The 12,854-nt window shown below is 38.5% G+C and overlaps 1 protein-coding gene across 1 annotated transcript in view; it reads left to right on the top strand.

Moving 5' to 3' along the window:
• Positions 1-12,854, top strand: part of LOC148025406 (uncharacterized) — a 47,673-nt gene that overhangs the window by 1,266 nt on the left and 33,553 nt on the right. The gene's annotated exons all lie outside the window — the stretch shown is intronic.

Genomic DNA, 12,854 nt, shown 5'->3' with positions numbered 1-12,854 from the left:
TGTATCCAGTGATGGTGGTCACCACAATGGAGTCAGATTTCTTTGTGCCCATGAAGGAAACTTTTGCTTGAAGTTGAACAAGTACTAGTATAAGGTATAGAGCTGGACTAGGATGGTTGAAGGTGTTATTATGGCCTTGTTGCTTGAGGAGTCACATAATGCATCGATAGTCTTCAGACTTGCTAGACATCCAAACTAGAGATATGGAAAGTCATGGGCAAGTTACAGCTGTTGCCTACCTTGGAGTTGCCTCGGGAGGAGGATCTCAATCTCATGATTGGCATCTACAAGGCAAGCGCTTTCAAAATGCTGCCATCATAACCGAAGTGGATAGGTGGAGCAAAGAGGGGTTGCTTGTACCTTGCAAGTCAGGTCAAGTTGTTGCCCATATCACATACTTGTTTATCAAAGTGATTTTCAAAGAGCATGGGCTTCTATAGCTGGTCATGCCTTGGGAAGACTTGAAGTTGAACGATGCTTTCTAGAACATACTACTATTTGTTATTGGTGAAATTGCCGAAATTGTCAAGTGGCATGAGAGGAGTTCTTGCTATTGGTTAAGCATGAAATCAACTACACAATCCATGTTTTGCCCAAAGATTATGCCCTTTGAGATAGTCTATGGCAGCATGTTGGCAACAATTTCAATAACACATTGGAGGTTTTGGCTGGAAGCTATTTAGCAGATTTGATCATAGATGTGGATGACTTGTATTGCAACTACTAGGGTATATTTAGATGGCTCATTAGCAAAGAGCGGTCACTATTGTGGAGTTAGATTTCTTGGCGGGAGTTGCAAAGTTGGCCACAAATGAGGCATTGGACTCTGGATGTGTGGTCATGGTAGTTTGTATAGTGGCTTTCAAGTATTCCATAGTACTAGCTTACTTGAAGAAGCACATGATGCACTGACATAGGGTTCAAGGAGAGGCGTCTACACTTGAAAGCTGTCTTTTGGATACAAATGACACAGGTTATTCACCAATACTTTCAAGGTGGTTGAGCTTGCCAATCAATTCAGACAGCTCCCCCGTTGTATCTCATTCATCATTATTCATTCCTTCTCCAAGTTTTCGAGTTTTTGTCCTTCTTAGTTGTTGCTATACATGGCTGTGTTTTCACTTTGCAAACCCTAGGGCCTACCATTTTCTCACATGGTATCAAAACAGATGTGCCCTTGAGCTAAAGATTCTGGATCTTGTGTGAGCGAGCAAGGCTTTGCAAGAGCAACACAATCTAACTTTTGAATCGGAAATTCCTACACTTATTTTCCTCTTCTGCTTCAAAATTTTTTTTGGGAGAGAACTCCGTATTGTTCTTCCATTCCACCCTCACATTTAGATCTAGCTATTGTATCACTAGGAAGCGTTTATTCTGGTTTCCTGAGCACAAGTTGATTCCTTGGCCACTAGGTCCACCTACTATGTGAGCTAGGTTGCTCAACTTGTCGTAATTGGCTATTACTCCCTACACCAGTGGAGTATATTTGCCACCTTGAAGGTACCCCTTGTGCCAATGTGCCATTCCAGGTGACAATGTTCATTCTACATCGGCTCTTGGGGAACCATGCTTTAGGCAATAAAATGCCTACATCGCACACAAAGTTCTTTCAAGCACATCGAGCATTGGCAATAAGCCCTTGTGGACAAACACAAATGGAGATGTTTCCTCTTCCTCTTCTTTCTCTAGTCAAGTTAATAAAACTCCTATGACGCATGCTAAGTCTCTTTGAGAAAATAGTGGCCTTGACAATAAGCCCTCGTTGAAATTGATGCAACCTACCTATAGAGGTTTGCCGTGCCTATTTGTGGGTTTGGTGGCTTCCCTTGCCATGGCCTTTGGATTTGCAGTCCGTCCATCTTGAGACAATGGCCATTGGATACCGTTAGCTCTACAGTTTGCTCCATCAAGAGACAATGGCTATTGTACACATCCCTACTCCCTTGTATGACTCAACGGACACAGATTCCAACTTGAGCATTGTAGAGATCATTTATTTGCATCCTCCAATGCTCGTTTTTTTACTAAGGTTTGTGTGCTTCTATGGTGAAAGATTTTGCAACCTAGTCCAATGTTGCAATGGCTGATTGCATATCTAAACCAACATTGACTCCCTCCTATTCAACTTTTGACTGTCCACATCAGAAAATAGCACGTGGATTCGGAACACGCATGTTTGATACCATGTCAGAAGTGAGTGCAGCGATGAAAGCATAGAAGATTGTTGTAATAGGTTGCACAATACAAGAGAGAAGAGAAAATAGAAAAAAACAAAAGAACACTGCAAAGGTAGAACTCAAAGATATGCTCAAGAAATGGAATCCATATACCAAACACGAGACAGTCACGTACAATAGTGAGTCACTGGCTACGAGGGTATTGGCACGAGCTTTCTCTCTCCAATAGGGCTTGCATTGGAATTTGCAGATGATGAATGAAAGATTGTAGAGGAGGGAGCCTAAATATAAAAGGCCAAAAATATGCCATGAGAATGATCAGGTCGGTCAACATTTAATACTGGTCATCTAGCAATAAATGCTAAAAACATCATAATCGCAACACATAAAAAATGCCTAAAAATCACTATAATGTTGAGCCTACTATTGCACATACCTAGACTCACTCATGAGTTGACAAAATTGCTATCAATCACTTCATCACCTTCAACCTCAAGATCTAGTTATGGACGAAGGTATGATGGGATTGGAATACGATCATGCTGCCCCAAAATCCTGGGGGCTCTTATTTTGCATGATACAAGGCCAATTTCTTCTTGTTCATGTCAAAAGAGATGTAAAAATGAAATGAGATCGGCTCTAGCAAAGGAAAAATGAGTCGCTTGATGACTGCACAAAAAGGTTTTGGAAGCTACTTTTGAAGGTTCAACATTTCAAGAAAATTAGCAGCTTTAAAAAGCATTAGGAAGTTCCAAGGAGGTTTGCATTTTAAGCTTCATTCTGCTCTTACTCATTACCATTGTTCTAGTCTTAGGGAACTCATTGACCATGCTGAGACATGGGAAGTGGAGCATAATGTCAACAAATCATTCCAAAACAATGATAAGAAGAGAGTGGATGATCATGGGGAGTATTCAACCCAAAAAGAAGGACAAAAGTAGCAACAAAAGTAGCGATCAAATCAAAAGAAGGTATAGTCCTATGCATATCCAAATGCTTCTCAAATTTCCTCCAATCTATATTCACAAGCTAAGCAACTTTTTGAAGAAAAAAACCAACCCTTTATGAAAGAAGGGAAGTGTTTTAGATGTGGACAAATGAAACCAGCCTTCCTCTTTGGATAGGGTGGTAAAACCTGATGAAGCACTTAATTACAGCAATTAATAGTTGAGCATGAACTAAAATGGACACATTGCCTTAATAATCTTGGACAATAGATACCTAATTGGCCCCAAGACTGGCGCTCCTTTTGGCATTTTTTTAACTTTGATTGCTAATGGATAGTGTACAATTTGAGATTCCACAATCTCCTTTGCTGATCCAAAAGTCCCTTGGTGTACATACAATTAGCAAGCAATTTGGGCCAACTACCCCTTGATTTTCACCTTGGACTTGCACAAATGCAACCACCAACTGGCCAAATGTTGTCCCAATTTACAGTGGATGGGCTGATATTTGAAATCCCTATCCATTCCACGAATTTCAGGTGTTGATTTCAGTGCACAATCCCTTCTCTTGTTGGCACAGGTCCCAAAGTGGCAGTCAAACCCTAATTTTTGCAGAAATTTAGGATTTATTAACAAAAATCCTCTTGCTGTCCAACAAATCTAACTGTGAGAATTGCTGAGAAATGTTGAGATATTTTGACAATTACTGGAGAAGGTAAGAGAAAGCCAAGATGAGAGAGAAATCTGATTTTCTTCACGAGAATATCCTAAAATCTGCTTGCTGTCTGCTCTAGCCTGCATTTAATGTACACCTACTACCATGCACCTCTAAAATGCTGTCATTTGATCAGTAATGCTGTTGCCAGTCCTTGGAAGGTGTCTTCTGCTGCCCCCTGCTTGCTAAGGCTTCCAGATGGCTGTTTTTTGTAGCAAATTACTGTTCTTTGATAAAAAAATAGACCAACAGTACCCCCCCCCTCTCTCTCTCTTCTAGGCTGTAAACTGACTGAATGGCTGCGACCTAGTCCCCAAAAACATTTTCTCAATTTGCATGGGCATTTTTGCCAAATGGCAGTCTTCTAAACCCATTTTCAGCATTATCCAGCCATTTAATTAAATTTTCAGGATTAATTTCAACCCTTCTGATCTTGCCCAAAATTAGATGTGCCTATCCATAATTAAATTGGTTGGGCCATTTGTAACTTGGAGTGGTTTCCAACCTCTGTTGACCCTTAGACTGACATTAATTAATTAATTAATGCTAGTCCCTAATGTCACCACTAACACTTATCGGCCAAACAACTGTTCTAGGGTCAAAACTGACACCAGTGGACCCCAAAGCCTAACTGGCATAACTTATCACAAATTTTGCCTTTGACACCTACTACATCCTCAGGGTCCTTGGCTTGTTACCATGAAATAACTATCGTGTTTGTCACATGTCCTAAACAACCTTGCACATTTGTTTAATAGCTTAATCAAATGTTATTGGCAAGATTAAAGCATCGCAAAATTTCACATAATAACTTAATCAAATGTTATTTGTAAGATTAAAGCATCTCAAAATTTACGTCCCCATAACAGACCTGGTGACAAACCGTTGCAAATGTGACCCCAAACTGATTGCAAAAATTGATTAGTAACTAATGGAAAACTGATTCCAAAAGTGACCATAAATGGTTCTCAAACTAATCAAAATCTTAGCTGAAATTGATCAAAAATTGATCTCAAAATTGAGGCAAAAGCTCATGCCTAACTGATCATGAATTGATCCCAAACTTATGCAAAAGTATAGTCTTAGAGGTGCGGTGACAACCATACTCATCTGCATACATCCCATAGTGACTAGTACATTGAGTAGTGACCTCATGATAGACATACTGTCAGCGTAGTATCTTGGATGCATGCTTAATACATCCGAGATCCTACATACGAGAGCCGTCCACAAGTGAAGGAGTGGAACTGCTACCTCCCTCCTTGAGTATTAGGCAATACTCCAGACCCTTGCTCTACTGAACCTAATTGAGCTTGAATTGAAGTCGGCTCTAACTGAAAGGCATCTAGGTAAAGCCATAACAATTGAGCATGGTCTGCCAAGTTATCCTCTTCCATCCATTTTGCATCCATTAGTGAATGATTGTGAAAGTTCACCAAATATCTCCTGGAAACCTTACCTCTAACGTTTCTTTTCTTATGTGCCAAGATCCACTGAGATACCAAAATCTCATCCAGCTCCTCAACCTCAGGTTGAATTTCAACAGATATATCCTTTGGCACATCACCATGAAAAGGCCTCAACAAGCTGACATGAAAGGCTTTGTGTATCTGCCAATGTCGAGGTAATTTCAGCAGATATGCCACATCGCTGATATATTTCAACACTTAGAAGGGCCCATAGTATCTCATACTTAACTTCAGATACAATCTCTTTCTTTCTTTCATTCTTTTCAGCCTTGCCTTTTCAAAATGCAGCAATATATAATTACCTTTTGCAAATTGCAAAGCATGTCTATGGCAATCAACTATCTTCTTTTGCTTTTTCTGCGATCTGAAGTTCATATCTTATCTTTGCATAGGCTGCATCCAAGTTTTCCACACGATGAACTCACCACCGCTATCACTCCTCATGCAACCAACACGACGACCCGTCTGGTTATGAACCAACAACACCTAAGCAGAGAAATATGTGAAAGCATTGGACTTATGCTTGAGGAAGTACACCCGCATCTATCTCGAATGATCATCCACTATCAAAAAGAAGTACAACGTGCCGTTCAAGGAGGCAGTGGATGTGGGTCCACAAAGATCAACGTGAATCAATCTAAGAGGCGCCTTGCCTCTATGTGTAGACTGTTGAGGGAATGGGGTATGGTGCTGCTTCCCGAGTTGACATGCTTTACAGACATCTCGAGCTAGCTTTAGGCGAGGAAGGCTCTCAACCATCTCATGGCAAGACAACTCATAAAGAGAGTCATAGCCAAGATACCCTGGGCAAAATTGCCAAAGATGCTCATTGTTTGTAGGCTCCTGAGATGTGGCTAATGCAGGCCATTAGGCTATACCTCAACCCGAGCAATCACTAAACGAATCTGAGAGTCAAGGACCTCGAGTGTGGTTGCTATAAAGAAAATTGCTCTCCCCAACCAGTAAAGCTACTGAACAGATAACAAGTTCACCCAAGCTGAGGGTCATGGTATACATTATCCAGCAAAGCTAGATCCGAATCCTTGTCATATCTAAGATATATGATCCTTTATTAAGTAAATTTTTTAGGGCCAAGATTCCAACTCCACAGTCGTTTCTAACAACAAATGACTTGATCAAACCGATAAAAGATACATATAGAAATTATGCAGGAGAATTTCATTATAAAAATCGAATAGCTAATTGGATTTATAGTGAATACATTTATTTTGAAAATAGCAAGATTCCGCTTCCTTGGGAAGACTTGTCAATAGATTCCATCGAAGTTTTACTTTTCACGTTTAACGAGTTGATGCCTTATAAGCAGTCATTTGGTATGGGACTCCAAACTATTGTGAAAAAAGCAATTTTTTTTTTTGACAAACCAAAAATCCTCTTTTGTGACTTGGGAAGAGATTTTCAAATTATTGCCAATGGATCGAGCTTTGTTTCTTCTCTATTTGGAGGAAACATGCGGAAAACCTAGTCACCTTCAATTATCTAATATATATTTACTCAATCAATTAAAGCCTATTAATAATTTGAAAAGAAAAAAATGTTTGATTCATCGAGTGGACAATCTGGAAAGAGAGTTATTTCAGAATATTCGATTAATGTTTGATAATCGATTTGATCTAGCCGGCGCAGAAAGTGACGTCCGTCATAAAAGATTAAGAAATTTGGCAATTAGTATTGGAAAGACAAATGCAAGGTCGGTTAAATTAGTAAAGCGTTATACGAAATCTTCTGATTTCCGAAGAAAAATTATTAAGGGATCTATGCGGTCGAGAAGACGAAAAACGTTGATTTGGGAATTGTTCCAAGGAAAGACTCATTCGCCTTTCTTTATGAGACTTATGGAAATTCCTGTTCCATCCTATACATCTGTCAAAGAATCAACTTATTTGAATTACGAAACATTAATAGATAATGCGGGAAAAGGATTGGATATTGATATAGAACAAACATCTAAGTTTCCATCACCTCAAGGATTTCTAAGCAGATCAAAGTATGAAAGGCTAGGGATAGCCGCTAGATTGGATGTAGGGCCCATACACACGGGTAGGGGCTTGCTATTAGTAGCACAGTCCAATTTTAGACGATATATCAAACTACCCGTTTTGATTGTACTTAAGAATATTGGTCGTATATTATTGTTTCAACGCCCGGAATGGCTTGAAGATTGGATCGATTTATGCAAAGAAACTCATATTATATGTAGTTATGACGGAGAAGAGTACTCACAAACCAGGTTTCTAGGACGTTGGTTGAAAGAGGGTATTCAAATAAAGATTTTGTTTCCGTTCAGACTGAAACCTTGGCAGAATCAGGAGAAAAGAAGAATTGGTGGTAAAAGTATTGCCGGATACAGGAAATCCCAAAACCCAGATACTTTTATTAATTACCTAAATACCAAAAAAGCTGAGTTCACCTACTTAACAGCTTGGAGATTTCAAACAGATTTACCTTTTGGAACTATAAAAGAGGAACTTCCTTTTTGGAAACCCATTAGGATAGAGTTGATTAGAATAATTCAAAAGAATATGCTTTTACGAACCAGGCAAGCCCACCATTTCCTTTCTAAACAAACTACACTTGCAGAATTCTTGCAAAATTTAGCAAACAAATTCAATTTCTTTAATATACTAGAAGGAACTAGTGGAAGAATAAGTTGGAAAAATAGGTTAGAAAGCAAAAAATTAGTAAATTCCAAATTCAAGCGCGATGAAGACTTTTTCAACGGAAGGTCAGTCGATAAACAAGTCTAATAAGAAACAGTCATATTTGCACAATAATGAAAAACGGGTGGAACAGAAAGGATTTGCACTGGATGTTCAATCGAGCGTGAATACAGCAACCCCTAACATTTTGTCAGGGAATAGGCTTGATGAACAAAGGCAAGATATTTCACAAATCCGTACTAATGAAATAAACTTATACGGGACAAGCCTCGTTGGCTCTTTGAGACTGGAGAAAGAATTGGTGGGTATTGGGGAGAAATTACTAAGGATCCACAAACTAGTTATTGAATCAATAGAAAACTGTGCTTGGTATATTAGAACGACATTCCGAGATATTTACAGAATAATCGTGCATTTCTTGATTCAACTTGCTACACTTCAAATGCAATTGGCACGAGCTATTGACGAAGTAACGCATAAACTAGGAGAAGCTAACAAATCGAACTTAAGAATTTCTGACCGATATAGATTATTAAGAATTGGAAATAACCAATCCAAGAACTTATTGTCTCGCTCTTATCTCTACGAAAAAATATGGCGTGCTAATAATTTAGACTTAACAATTTTACTAGATGAAAACACAGTAAGTTATAGAATCGAAGGAAATTTTCGTGCTGGAAATGAAACAAATTGGGATGAAATTTCAGAATTAAATGTTCATACTCAAAAGGATTCATATTCTAGAAAGTCTCGCAATAGTATCTCGACAAGTAACCTTGAAAATCCAGGAGCGCACAAATATAAATATTTTGATGAACGTATAAAGATCTGTGGAGAATGGTGGGGGCTTACCAAATCATTTCAAAAATTAACTAGAAATGATTGGAAAATCTGGCTAAATCATTTTGAGAGATACAACGTACCTGTGGAGGTATGGCAGCGAATAGCACCACATAGATGGAGAACTAATCTCGGCAATTTCAAAAAACTTGAAGAAATCGACAAAAACATTTTGGATGGGCGTATCAGTTCCTTATCTTGCAAAGCAAAAGACGACTATTCGATTTACACTGAAAACCCCTTGCTTAAAGATTGACTCAGAAATTTTAATAAACGTTGTAGATTTCACTACTTTTTAAAAAATCTCGTCGGTCATTTTGCAGAAGCAAGTGTGGATAGATGGAATAGCATCGAACGAAGACAAATGAATTCTCAAGCTCGTTTGGAATATATGGTTAAAAGTAATGACAAAAAAAATCTTGTTTCTTTACTCATCTTTAATTCCAAGATCAAATGGGATTTCAGACTAGATTTGGCTTTATGGTCAATTACGGATATTGCGATAAGAGATTATGATAAAGAATTCGGATTTGCACCTATATTTGAAAAGTCTATGCTGACTAAAAAATATGATTTTCTTTCAAGAAGAAAATCTTATAGATTCGGCTTGACGTTACCGCTGAGCGAGAGATTTTTTCAGAATCAAACACCTCAATTGGGTAGAAAAAGATTTATTAGTCGAGAATCTTTTTCTTCGAAACTTCGACGGAGATTCAGATCAAAAAAATTGAAAAGAAAATTGGAAAAATTGAGGGAAGTAGTATCAATCGTCAATGTAATCGGGAAAGAGCAAAGCATTACTTCGTTTTATGGCAATATAATGTTAGAACCAGATTTGTTGAATGTACTTTTCACTCACAACAGGCATAAAGTTCTGAATCATTTGTTTTTCAATGCTCATCCACGTAGACCCAAAGTTTTTGACGATCAGATTTTGATGTACAAAATGGTTAGCACTCTACTGAAACTTAGAAGTAGATTGAAAAAGAGTTTAGATAACGATTCTTTTAACTTATGCCCATTACCTTTCCTCGAGGTAAAAAGTCAAAAGGATTCTTCTTTTTGCAATATCGAAGATTTTTTACTCCCTAGGCGTCGCCGGCAACTGCGGTTCCTTGAGTCTCTATCAATTCCAGAACCGAAAAAATTTGAAAGGAATTTATTAAACTCTATTTTTGATTCAAAAGAAATTGAAAAGAGGAAAATCCGTGGGAATCCCATGGGAGTACAGAGGATTAGACATTTCCTGTGGCTTGGTCATTGCCTAGAAGAATTAGCTTGTATCAATAGATTTTGCTTCGGTACTGCCAATGGTAGTCGATTCTCAGCTCTTAGAATAAGAATGTATCCAATTATCGAAGACTAGTTAAAGTTCAATAGTTACTAAATTATCTTCAATTGGGGTTACCAGATCTTCGGTAATCTCATTTGAAGAAAATATTGGATTAAAATCAATAAATTCATTTGAAAAACTCGGAAGCTTTGCATTATAGATAATGATTTCTTCTTCAAAGATTCTCTTGCATCCTCGGTTGATTATTTGTTGTTTCTCTCCCCTTTGTTTAAAACCATCAGAGTATTAAATTTTTGTTAAATTGATGGATAAAATGATCGGATTCCTTGGTTTGCTAGAAATTAATTGAGAGTGAGAAGCACCCGTTACTATTATTATGGACAAAAAGATCTCTATTTTTTCATTGTCGATTACTAAGAATGATAGTATCGGATCTTCCAGATCTCAAGTATCTTACTTAACTTCTCGAGTCTCGAGAATCACTTCTCATTTGGAACAACATCCTAGAGATTTTTCTTCCCAAAGGGGACATTGGAAATTACTTGGAAAACGTAAGCATATCTTGAGATATTTGTTTACGAAGGATTTGAATTTATATAATAGAGTAATAAAAAAGTTAGGTATTCGTGGGTTGAAGGATATTTGATTCATACTTATAAAGGGGTTATTATTAATTGGCGATCAATAATTTGAAAAGCAATTTACTTATTATTTTTTATTTTGTTAAATACAGATCAATAGTTATTGGGAGAGAAGTGACTTACGAGCATGTTCCTTGAGAAAATGGATCCGGTTATTGTGAGTATGGATCCTCATCACCCATCAATGCATGGTGTTCTTCGACTTGTCGTTGCTTCAGATGGTGAAAATGTTGCTAATTGCGAACCGGTGGTAGGTTATTTACACAGAGGGATGGAAAAAATTGCTGAAAACCGAACGATTTTGCAATATCTTCCATATGTCACAAGATGGGATTATTTAGCTACTATGTTCACGGAAGCAGTAAGCATGAATGTGCCAGAAAAGTTGGCGAATATTCAAGTACCTAGAAGAGCTAGTTATGTCAGAGTGATTATGCTTGAATTAAGCCGAATAGCTTCCCATTTATTATGGTTGGGTCCCTTTATGGCAGATGGTGGTGCCCAGACTCCCTTCTTTTACACATTTCGAGAAAGAGAAATGATTCATGATTTATTTGAAGTTGCCACGGGTATGCGAATGATGCACAATTATTTTCGCATCGGAGGGGTAGCCGCAGATTTACCCTACGGGTGGGTAGACAAATGCTTAGAATTTTGTCACTATTGCCTACCAAAAATTAGCAAATATGAACGACTCATTACGAATAACCCAATCTTTCTTAGACGGGTCGAAGGAATCGGTTTCATCGCAAGAGAAGAGGCTATCAATTGGGGATTATCAGGTCCAATGCTACGAGGTTCCGGAATTCAATGGGATCTAAGAAAAGTGGATCATTACGAATGCTACGACGAATCGGACTGGAAAATCCAATTTCAAACAGAAGGAGATTCTTTGGCTCGTTACCGAGTACGGATCGGAGAAATGAAGAAATCTATAAAAATTATTCAACAATGTTTGAAATTAATTCCTGGAGGTCCATATGAAAATCTTGAGGCTCGGCGTTTTGCCCAACGGAAAAATCATGCGGAATGGAATGATTTTGATTATCAATTCGTCGGAAAAAAATCTTCTCCTACCTTTACTTACCCAAGCAGGAGCACCATGTAAGAGTAGAAGCTCCAAAAGGAGAACTAGGAGTTTTTCTAGTTGGGGATAATAACGTTTTTCCATGGAGGTGGAAAATTAGGTCGCCTGGTTTTGTAAATTTGTAGATTCTCTCTCAGTTAGTCAAGGGAGTTAAACTAGCTGATATTATGACAATATTAGGTAGTATAGATATTATTATGGGAGAGGTCGATCGTCAAAACGATAAGAAATATAGAATTTTTTGTCGAATTGGTGGTTAAGCTCATTGAAAAAATGAAAATGTCGAGAGATTCTATCGAATCAATTCAAACTTTAATCTATAGTTTATTACTTGCTATAGGAGTAACCATAGGAGTGTTAATAATTGTACGGCTCGAATGAAAAATATCTGCGGGAGTACAACGGCGTATCGGGCCCGAGTATGCAGGTCCTTTGGGGATTCTTCAATAGTGGCAAAACTGATGCAACCTTGAGTCTGGATCTTGAGTGAGGAGTTGTTTCCTATGCGGACCTGCTTGGTTGTAGGGGCTCGGGTATGGAACATGTCCTTTATAGGAGTCATGTGATGTGTAGCTCCACTGTTCACAATCCAAACAGGTATTGATATGCTTGGCTATGACGAGTGGGCCTTTGTGATAACCTCGTTGGGAGGCAACTCACAGATGTGGAAGAGACTCGTATCAAATGTCTCTACGGAGACGATGTAGGCCTCTGTAGACGAGTCAGACAAGCCCTCTGGAGTTGAGAACGTTGTTCTCATTGTCGATTGAGATGGCTGACTGGTGGCAATGTGAGTCTGACCTTTCCATTGCCCCTTGCTATCACCGTACCTCCCTGACGGGGGTTGCTCGACTGAGGGGCGGGGGTTTGTGACTTGGGTTTTGGTGTTGTGCCTCTTGCCTTTGATTGACACTCATCGTCAAAATGACCAGCCTTTTGACAATGTTGACAATACCTATTCTTTTTAGGTACATTTTGCCACCCGGGTTTGAGTTGAGACTGG

The sequence above is a fragment of the Lygodium microphyllum genome, chromosome 14 (genome assembly GCF_053477565.2).
Source record: "Lygodium microphyllum isolate KBCC chromosome 14, Lygodium_microphyllum_v1.1.10, whole genome shotgun sequence".
Lineage (NCBI taxonomy): Eukaryota > Viridiplantae > Streptophyta > Polypodiopsida > Schizaeales > Lygodiaceae > Lygodium > Lygodium microphyllum.
The sequence above is the reverse complement of the archived record's forward strand: the minus strand, read 5'-3'. Positions and strand labels throughout refer to the sequence as shown.